Source organism: Apis laboriosa, unplaced genomic scaffold (genome assembly GCF_014066325.1).
Source record: "Apis laboriosa isolate Shangri-la unplaced genomic scaffold, ASM1406632v1 scaffold112_cov148, whole genome shotgun sequence".
Lineage (NCBI taxonomy): Eukaryota > Metazoa > Arthropoda > Insecta > Hymenoptera > Apidae > Apis > Apis laboriosa.
The window spans coordinates 6,868,687-6,876,897 of record NW_025220865.1 but is presented as its reverse complement, the minus strand read 5'-3'; the positions used below and the strand labels follow the sequence as shown (position 1 = coordinate 6,876,897).

Sequence of the window (8,211 nt, the reverse complement as noted above, 5' to 3'; positions counted from 1 at the left end):
TATTATAAATTTTTTAATCATTTTTTTCATACGATTCTATAATCTCGTCTAAATTACTACCAGGATAATAAATATGGCAGAAACTGATATTCCATATTCCAATAAAAAAGAATCTACACACTCGTCATACGTTTCGTACAAATTTTGCTTTTTACGCGACTTTTTATTTACGCATTTAATCGCGAATCAGGATATAAATTTTTTCCTCCAGATCCTGGATTGATTTCGCTAAACAAAATACAAGAAAAAATTCTTTCTCTCTCTTTCTCTCTCTCTCTCTCTCGAAAAGAAGGAAACAACTGGAAATGAAAGTTAGGAGAAGAGGTTAGGAGCGCGGAGAGAGCAACACGTGCGCGCGTGGAAAACGTTCCATTAACGCGATCCACGCGGTGTGCGCGAGCAATGTAGCCGGCGCGGCGCGGCTCGGCATAAAACCACGCCACGACGGGGCCCCGGGTCGAAGTTGCATCGATGCGTGGCTCGGTGAAACAGTATATCCATAATGCATCTACCACGCCCCGAGCAACTTCCATCTCGCGACCCGCGCCACGGATACCCGTCTCTCGATTCCTCCTCGAATCGAGTTTTACACACACACACACACACACACACACACGCGCGCGCGCGCACACACACGTAACGTTTACACTTACACGTACGCGGGCCCTTTCTCGTGCCCCGATAAAAGCCTCGTTGCGCGCTAATAAACGCGAGGGGCAACGATCAGAGCCTCCTCAACGTCCGCCTCGGATCCATCGATGTCGATGCCGATTCGACGAGCCCTTAATGGTACGTGGAAACGATTTGGATCGACGATCCAAAGCGCAAGTTGATTTAATAACGCCGCTTGTCTGGGGGTGTAGGAGGGAATATATATATATAATGTTCGTTTCAAGGTATTTTATTCTGAGGCAAGATCTCGAAAGAAGAGCGAATTCGAGAGAAATTGTGGAAACTCTGCTCGTGCGAAATTGGTTGGGAATTGAAAAATTGAAGAATTTCTTGGAGTAAATTGTTATTTTAGGTAAATTGTTTGAATAATATTCATTCGTTTGAATTTTAGTGCTACGATTATTATATTTTAATTAATTGTCGAGATAACTTTACTAATAGCTATTATGTTTTGTCCGTAGTTGGTGATAAGTAATAATGGAGAAATTTGGCGATCGAGAATGATTTTTCAACGATTCGTTTTGAGCGAAAATTATTTTAATAAAATTGTGCCTATTTATGGGAAATAACGGAAGCACGAAATTTCCGTCGAAAAGGAAGTTTAGAGAAAGGAAGAAAAAATAAAGGCGAAAAAAAAAAAGAAAGAATAATGAATTACGAAGATAATTGGTTGCATCTTCATTAAAGGAAACCAGAATGCATCGTGTCTCGAGACACTTGCGCGCAAACTAAATTACATGGTTACAGTGTCGTTATTAATAGGCATTTTGCCTGTAGTGAAGTGTAATTTAAATGGGACGAAATTAATTTGCGGGATCTTTTATTATTCACTTTCGTGTAGATAAGATCGCGAAAGAGCGTTCCTTCTCACGAATTATCTCGTTAATCATAAAGAATCGGGGAGAAAGTAAAAAAATAATTGGAGTCGATAAACAAAATAAATAAATATATATATATAATGTACTTTTATATTATATGAATTTAATACGATAACAATCGGTATTTTTTAATAGTAATTATATACAACTTTAATTTAATGTAATATTTACGTGGAAAAGTACGAAAATTGTTCTTATAATTTATATTCAAATTCCAATGTTAAACAAACGATATGTCGAAAAAAAAACTGGGGATTGTAAATAGAAATCCGTTTAAAATAAATAAAAATTACTTCTCGAAATTTATAATTTCGATGAGTATGATTCGATACTATTCGATATTGAATTCGATAGAACGAATATAATCGAAATATTATTTACTTCTCAATAATTTCCGAATCGCATAGAGGGAAAACGTTGAAATTGATTTTCTCCAGTGCGTATATATCGAAATTGTATCCCTAATTGCAACGATGTAATTAAAAAATGGCGAGACGTGGAACGAGACGAGTACAAAATTGTGGCTGAAGAGTGGCGATTCTTGTCTTTCGAAGGGGTCAAGTGCAATTTAAGATAACGCGAATTTTTCTAATGCAATTACCCGCGTTCGAGTTGTTGCACGCTTATCAAACGTTGTTATCATCGTGCAATTATCGGGCATAGTTGCATGTCTACTTACAACTAGCACTCGAATGTTTTAAACTTTAATTATTAAAGGTGTTGGCTGAGTTGGATGAAGTAGCTATTCCAGCTTCCCTCGTATCTTTCTCAATCGGAACATTGGCCGATGAAAATACGTATACGTGAAAGAACGATGGAAATGGTAAAGCATCGTATCTTTCGATGAGAAATAAATTCCATCGAAGGATAGAGTTCGAGTATTTTATACTCGTAAAGATTGATTTGAGTTTGGAATATTAAGTTGGCCACAAAAGTATAACCGGTTATTTAATATCGCTTACGATTGTATCTTTTATAAAATTGAGAAATTTTTTAACCTGAAAATATCAAATGGAATGTGGAAATGATTTAGGTTTTTATTAATGAATACATTAAAAGATAAAAGATATCGTTTACTTGATTTGAAAATGTCTAAATCAACATTTATTTAAAAATCAATATTTTTGCAAATAAAATATACGAATAAAGTTAATTTGTTGTTCTATCATGAAAAAGTAAAATTTTATATATGTAAGTTCGTTCACTGTTCGATTGGTACGACACGAATGAATTTGCAACCTCTTTGCATTGGTAAATATAGGATTCTGCGCATCCATATAAGAAAAACAGAAAGCAGAGAATCTCGCGGCCACCACTGTAAGAATACGATTATTAGGCAAGAATGAACGTGCAAGAGGTATTGTGAAGTTTGCAAAATTGCAGATATTTCTTTTACCGATAGCAGTTTCGCAAATTAATTGGAAGATTCGAAAAGTAGCGCTAGCAAACGATCCATGTTCTCTTTACTGATAGTCTAGTCGGTAATACTCTATAAATTAAAATAACAAACAAATCATTTAGTAAAATCAAAAACAAAATATGGAATAGACTTAATACTCGATGCATTTTTCGTTCTTTTTTGTTCTCGAAAAATATTAAATCTTTTTATGCTATTCTTGTCTGTGATTTTGTGGATCGAGTACAGACAAAGAGAGAAATTAATGAGGGAGAAGGACAGAGATAGAATAAAAATTGTGCAATCAGCGCCATCTCTAGAATGGCGCCGACAAAACACAAATATAGACAAGAAAAACAAGTAGAAAAAGGATAGAGATAGAACAAGACTTGATCGCTACCGCCATCTATCGAGCGCCAAAAATACTTTTGCAAAAATATAACAAAATATTCAAGAAATAATGCTTATCTTTAATCCTCACTTCGTCTTTGAAGATATGTTCACGATACTCGAGAGATGGCGTTAACTATTAAGTTTTAAATTATCTCTACTCTTTCTTTTTTACTATTTGTTTTTTGTTTCGGCACTCAAGAAGTGAAAATTAATTGTATAATCTTTATCTTATCTCTCTTCGCTCATCATTTATTTTTCTTATTTATATTTATTCTAAATTCATATATCCAGAAGATTGTATCCTTTGCATCCTTTTAATTCGAAGAATGCCAATCGATCGGAGCAGAGTAGAGCATCGGTCCAGCGATTCTTGCCACTGTTGCATGACACGTAGTCGATAATGAGATAAACGACGAAAAAATAATCGTAAAAATAAATTGGAACGTGAAACGATTCGAATAGGAAATAGAGATGAAAGAGATAATGGAAACGAAAGAGAGGATAAAAACGAGTAAAAGAATTTTATTTTTTGCTTTAAGTTAAGAGTCTTTACAATAAATTTAATCTAATCGATATTAACTAATCTAATATATAATATAATATCTAATGTAATTAATATTCTCATCTTATTTAAAAGGAAAGTTTGATTACCTATTTTTTTTAAAAATTGAGGGATAAAGGGGAATGAGATAGAACAAAAATATCCTTGAGATATTTATCCTTTAGATTCTATTAATATCTAGTCTATTAGTAAATCGATCGAAATAATTAAAGGGAATCGTGCTTTGGGTGCTGCAAGTATGCATAGTTTTATTATTGCTAAACAAAATATATCCTTATATTTCTAAATTTGAAAACTTTTTTTTTCTTTTTAAACGAAAAATTTAAAAAGCAATGGCAATTACGGAGAGGTCATTACCGCGTCTAAAAAGCTAGAAAAATAAAAGCAAGAAAATTAAAATTAATGATTAATTTTAGAATGCTCGTCAAGCAAAAATCTGCCACGTTGTGATCGAGAAAAGAAAAGAAACGTGCGACTCATCGTTAGATGCGAAGTTCATTAAGGCCATCATCGTGTAGGAGGAAAACATCTGTAACAATAATAAAAAAAACAATATAATTCAAATAACAGTTCGATTTGTTTGAAATTATTAAAAAACAAAACGAAACTTTTTATTAAACCGATATGATAAAAATTGAAATTGTATCCTTGAATTCTATATAATAACGAAAATCGAGAAAATCGTATAAAGGAAACTTGAAACTTAAAGAGAAATCAAAAATTTAACGTTTCCATAAAAAGTTGAGATAGAAGGATGAGAATTTAAATAAAATTAATGAAAGGTAATTACCTTCATTGGCGTGATGGATGACTGTTTCATCCTCTCGAGAGAAGAAGCGTTGACTCCAATATGTGCTCGAGACAAATATTTAAAGAAAAAAAAAAAAAAAAAAAAAAAAAAACCGTTAACGCGACCGTTTAAGTTATAATCGATGAACAAACAGTTGGGTCTAATTTGTCCACCCGTTATCCATCAAGAAAGGATTTAAAAAAAAAAACAAAAGCAAATATTGATTCTACTACGACTGCATCGCTCGATTACAAAAATTTGCAAAATTTGAAAAAATATTAAATTATTCTTTCGATACTTTTATTCAACCTTTTTTTTTATCGAATATTCGTTTTAGAGAAGAAAATACTCTGTTCAATATTTTAAAATAATTGTGAATTCTTAATGAATTTAATCATTATTGATTCAGAAAAATTATGATTGTTCAAAATCTAGATTATATATAGTTTTTAATAAGATGATGAATTATAAATATTCGAAATTTGAAAAATATTGAAAAATAATCAAAATTGAATATGAAAAATATAAATAAATTAGAAGGAATCTGGAACAAAGAAATTGATGTAATTTTTTCCATAAACGAATTTTTCTAACAGAATCTTTTTATATCTCTTATAATATTTTTAAACAATAATTTTAATTACGAAAATCGATACTAATTATTGCCAGCTCTCAATTACGTCGAGACTATATATAATATAAAAATATAATAAAGATAAATTATTAAATCAACAAATGAATAAATAATATCTATAAATAAATATGTGAAAGTATAAATAAACCTGTCAATAATTAATAAAAAAATCAAGAAATAAGTATTTAAAAATGTAAATATATAAAAATAAAAAAAACTAATCAAAAAATAAAATAAATAATAAATATACGTATACAACAATCAATATTAAATGTTAGATAATTATTAAAATTATAAAAATTTAGAAAAGATTGAAAATTTTTCGCGTGTATTCGTTGAATTTAGTCAAATTTATAATACCTCTCATCTATCAGATAGGTTAAGAAATGATCTCTCTTCTGTATAGTAATCGGATAGAAAGTAATACCAACTGTCACGAGAATACACGTTCTTTGCCGAATGGATCAGAAATAATTTTTCGAAAAACAACGATCAACAATTTAACAATCTTCATATTTCTATATATCGTTAATTTATGGATTGCAACAATTTATCGCGAGTTAAACTTACATTTTATGTATATTTTACGGTATTAATTCTCATTTTATAACCCAACCACGAAGAATGTCATAAATTTATATTGTACGTCATCCACAAATTCATCGTGTTTTCTATTTTTAATTTTATTTTTAATAGTTTGATATAATTGAACAATTGATATAATTGATCAAATTGAATTTTTCCAATTATTAACCGCGCATTAAAAAAAAAAAAAATATTCTACTACTACGCGCCACTTTACTTGAGAGAAAAACAATCGTGGTGACGGTGACGGAACTTAAATGATCAATCTCGAGATCGAGAGCGAGAGTTATGGTTTTTTTTTTATCAAAAATACCAAGCTAACCTAATTACAGAAAGAAAAAAAAAAAAAAAAGAAAAAAATCGTATTTCAATACGTAATAATTCATACGACGACTACATCGAGCGTATTCGTACATACCTTTACTCGAATCGGCTTCTAACAGAAGTGGAGACCGGTTTAACGAGGCCACGCTACGAAATATCGCGTTCTTCTTGCATATCCTCCTCGAGGATAGCAGCCTCGGGGGAGCAAACTCCGCGTAATTTCGTCTCGACGGAATTAATATCTTTCCACTGTGTTTCTATACATGTGTGTACAGAGCAAGAATCCAATGCAAACCGTTTTGCACTTTCGACGAATATTTTCCACGAATTAATCGAATTTTTAATTCTTCGAATTAAAATAAATAATTGTTCGAATTAATTAAGAGGCGAGAATTTTGGAACGAAGGACGATTGATTATGATATCTTAAATAATGTTTAAGATTATAATTCGCGTGGATATCTTCGCGATGCGAAATATTCCCACGAGAGAAAAGAATTTATTGCGAGGCGGGTGGTGCAACGATAATGGCCGAAGCCGATTAAAGAAAAAGAAAAATGGCGGCCCGCTCTCGGTTCAACAAATCACTCGCATCGGTATCGTAATACCACTTTTCCTTTCCCTGCCACCGACAATATCGCCTCCAGACCAGACGGACGGACGTATTTATTCTTCGCCAGTGGCCAAGTGTTTCTGAAAGATTCGAAATTCTCTCCGATCCCGGCCGTCTGTCTGCTTTCGACAGAGACCCGCACCACGAGCCTCCAACTGCTCGATCATCCGCGAATTATTCGGATGTATAAATAGGAGAGAATTGAAAGGAAGTGTATAAGAATCTGTGGATAATTAGAAGTAAATAGGAAAACTATTTTTTTCTTCCTCTCTGATCGACCTTTAAGTTGCATTTTATATTTAATACTCAATAAAATATTTGTTGTATTAAAGAATTATTGTTTTTCTTCCTCTCTGGTCGACGTTTAAGTTGTATCTTTTATTTAATCCTGATAATACATTATGAATTAAAGAACTGTTGTTTTTCTTCTTTTCTGATCGACATTTAAGTTGCATTTCATATTTAATTCTCGATAATATATTTTTGTATTAAAGAATTATTGTTTTTCTTCCTTTCTGATCGATATTTAAGTTATATTTTCTATTTAATCTTCGATAATAGATTATGTTTATGTATTAAAGAACTATTATTTTTTTCCTCTCTGATCGACATTCAAATTGCATTTTCTATTTAATACTCGATAATACATTATGTATTAAAGAATTATTGTTTTTCTTCCTTTCTGATCGATATTTAAGTTATATTTTCTATTTAATCTTCGATAATAGATTATGTTTATGTATTAAAGAACTGTTGTTTTTTTCCTCTTTGATTGACAGTTTAAGTTGCATTTAATCCTCGATAATATATTTTTGTATTAAAGAATTATTATTTTTCTTTTTGATCGACATTTAAGTTATATTTTCTATTTAATATTCAATAATACATTATGTATTAAAGAATTATTATTTTTCTTCTTTTCTGATCGACGTTCAAGTTGCATTTTCTATTTAATCCTCGATAATACATTATATATTAAAGAATTATTGTTTTTCTTCCTTTCTGATCGATATTTAAGTTATATTTTCTATTTAATCTTCGATAATAGATTATGTTTATGTATTAAAAAACTGTTGTTTTTTTCCTCTCTGATCGACATTCAAGTTGCATTTTCTATTTAATACTCGATAATAGACTTTACTTTTACTTACTTTTATAATAGACTTACTTTTATATATCGAAGAAGTGAAATTTTCGAATTATAATTTTTTCCTTTCTACTCGACTTAAATTAATTATAAATAATTAAATTTCGAAGTTTCTCACGAAATTATATATTAGAGAATTTATAATAATAATTTATAATAAATATATAAAGAACGTTACAAACCACAAATTTAAGTTAATTTTTTTAATAAAGAAATTT

The 8,211-nt window shown here is 30.7% G+C and overlaps 1 long non-coding RNA gene across 1 annotated transcript; it reads left to right on the top strand.

Moving 5' to 3' along the window:
• The first annotated feature begins 633 nt into the window (after positions 1-633).
• LOC122714430 lies at positions 634-1,554 on the top strand. The gene is made up of 3 exons (XR_006346643.1): positions 634-789; positions 897-1,024; positions 1,134-1,554. It is a non-coding gene; the product is annotated as an uncharacterized LOC122714430 (long non-coding RNA).
• The last annotated feature ends 6,657 nt before the right edge of the window (positions 1,555-8,211 follow it).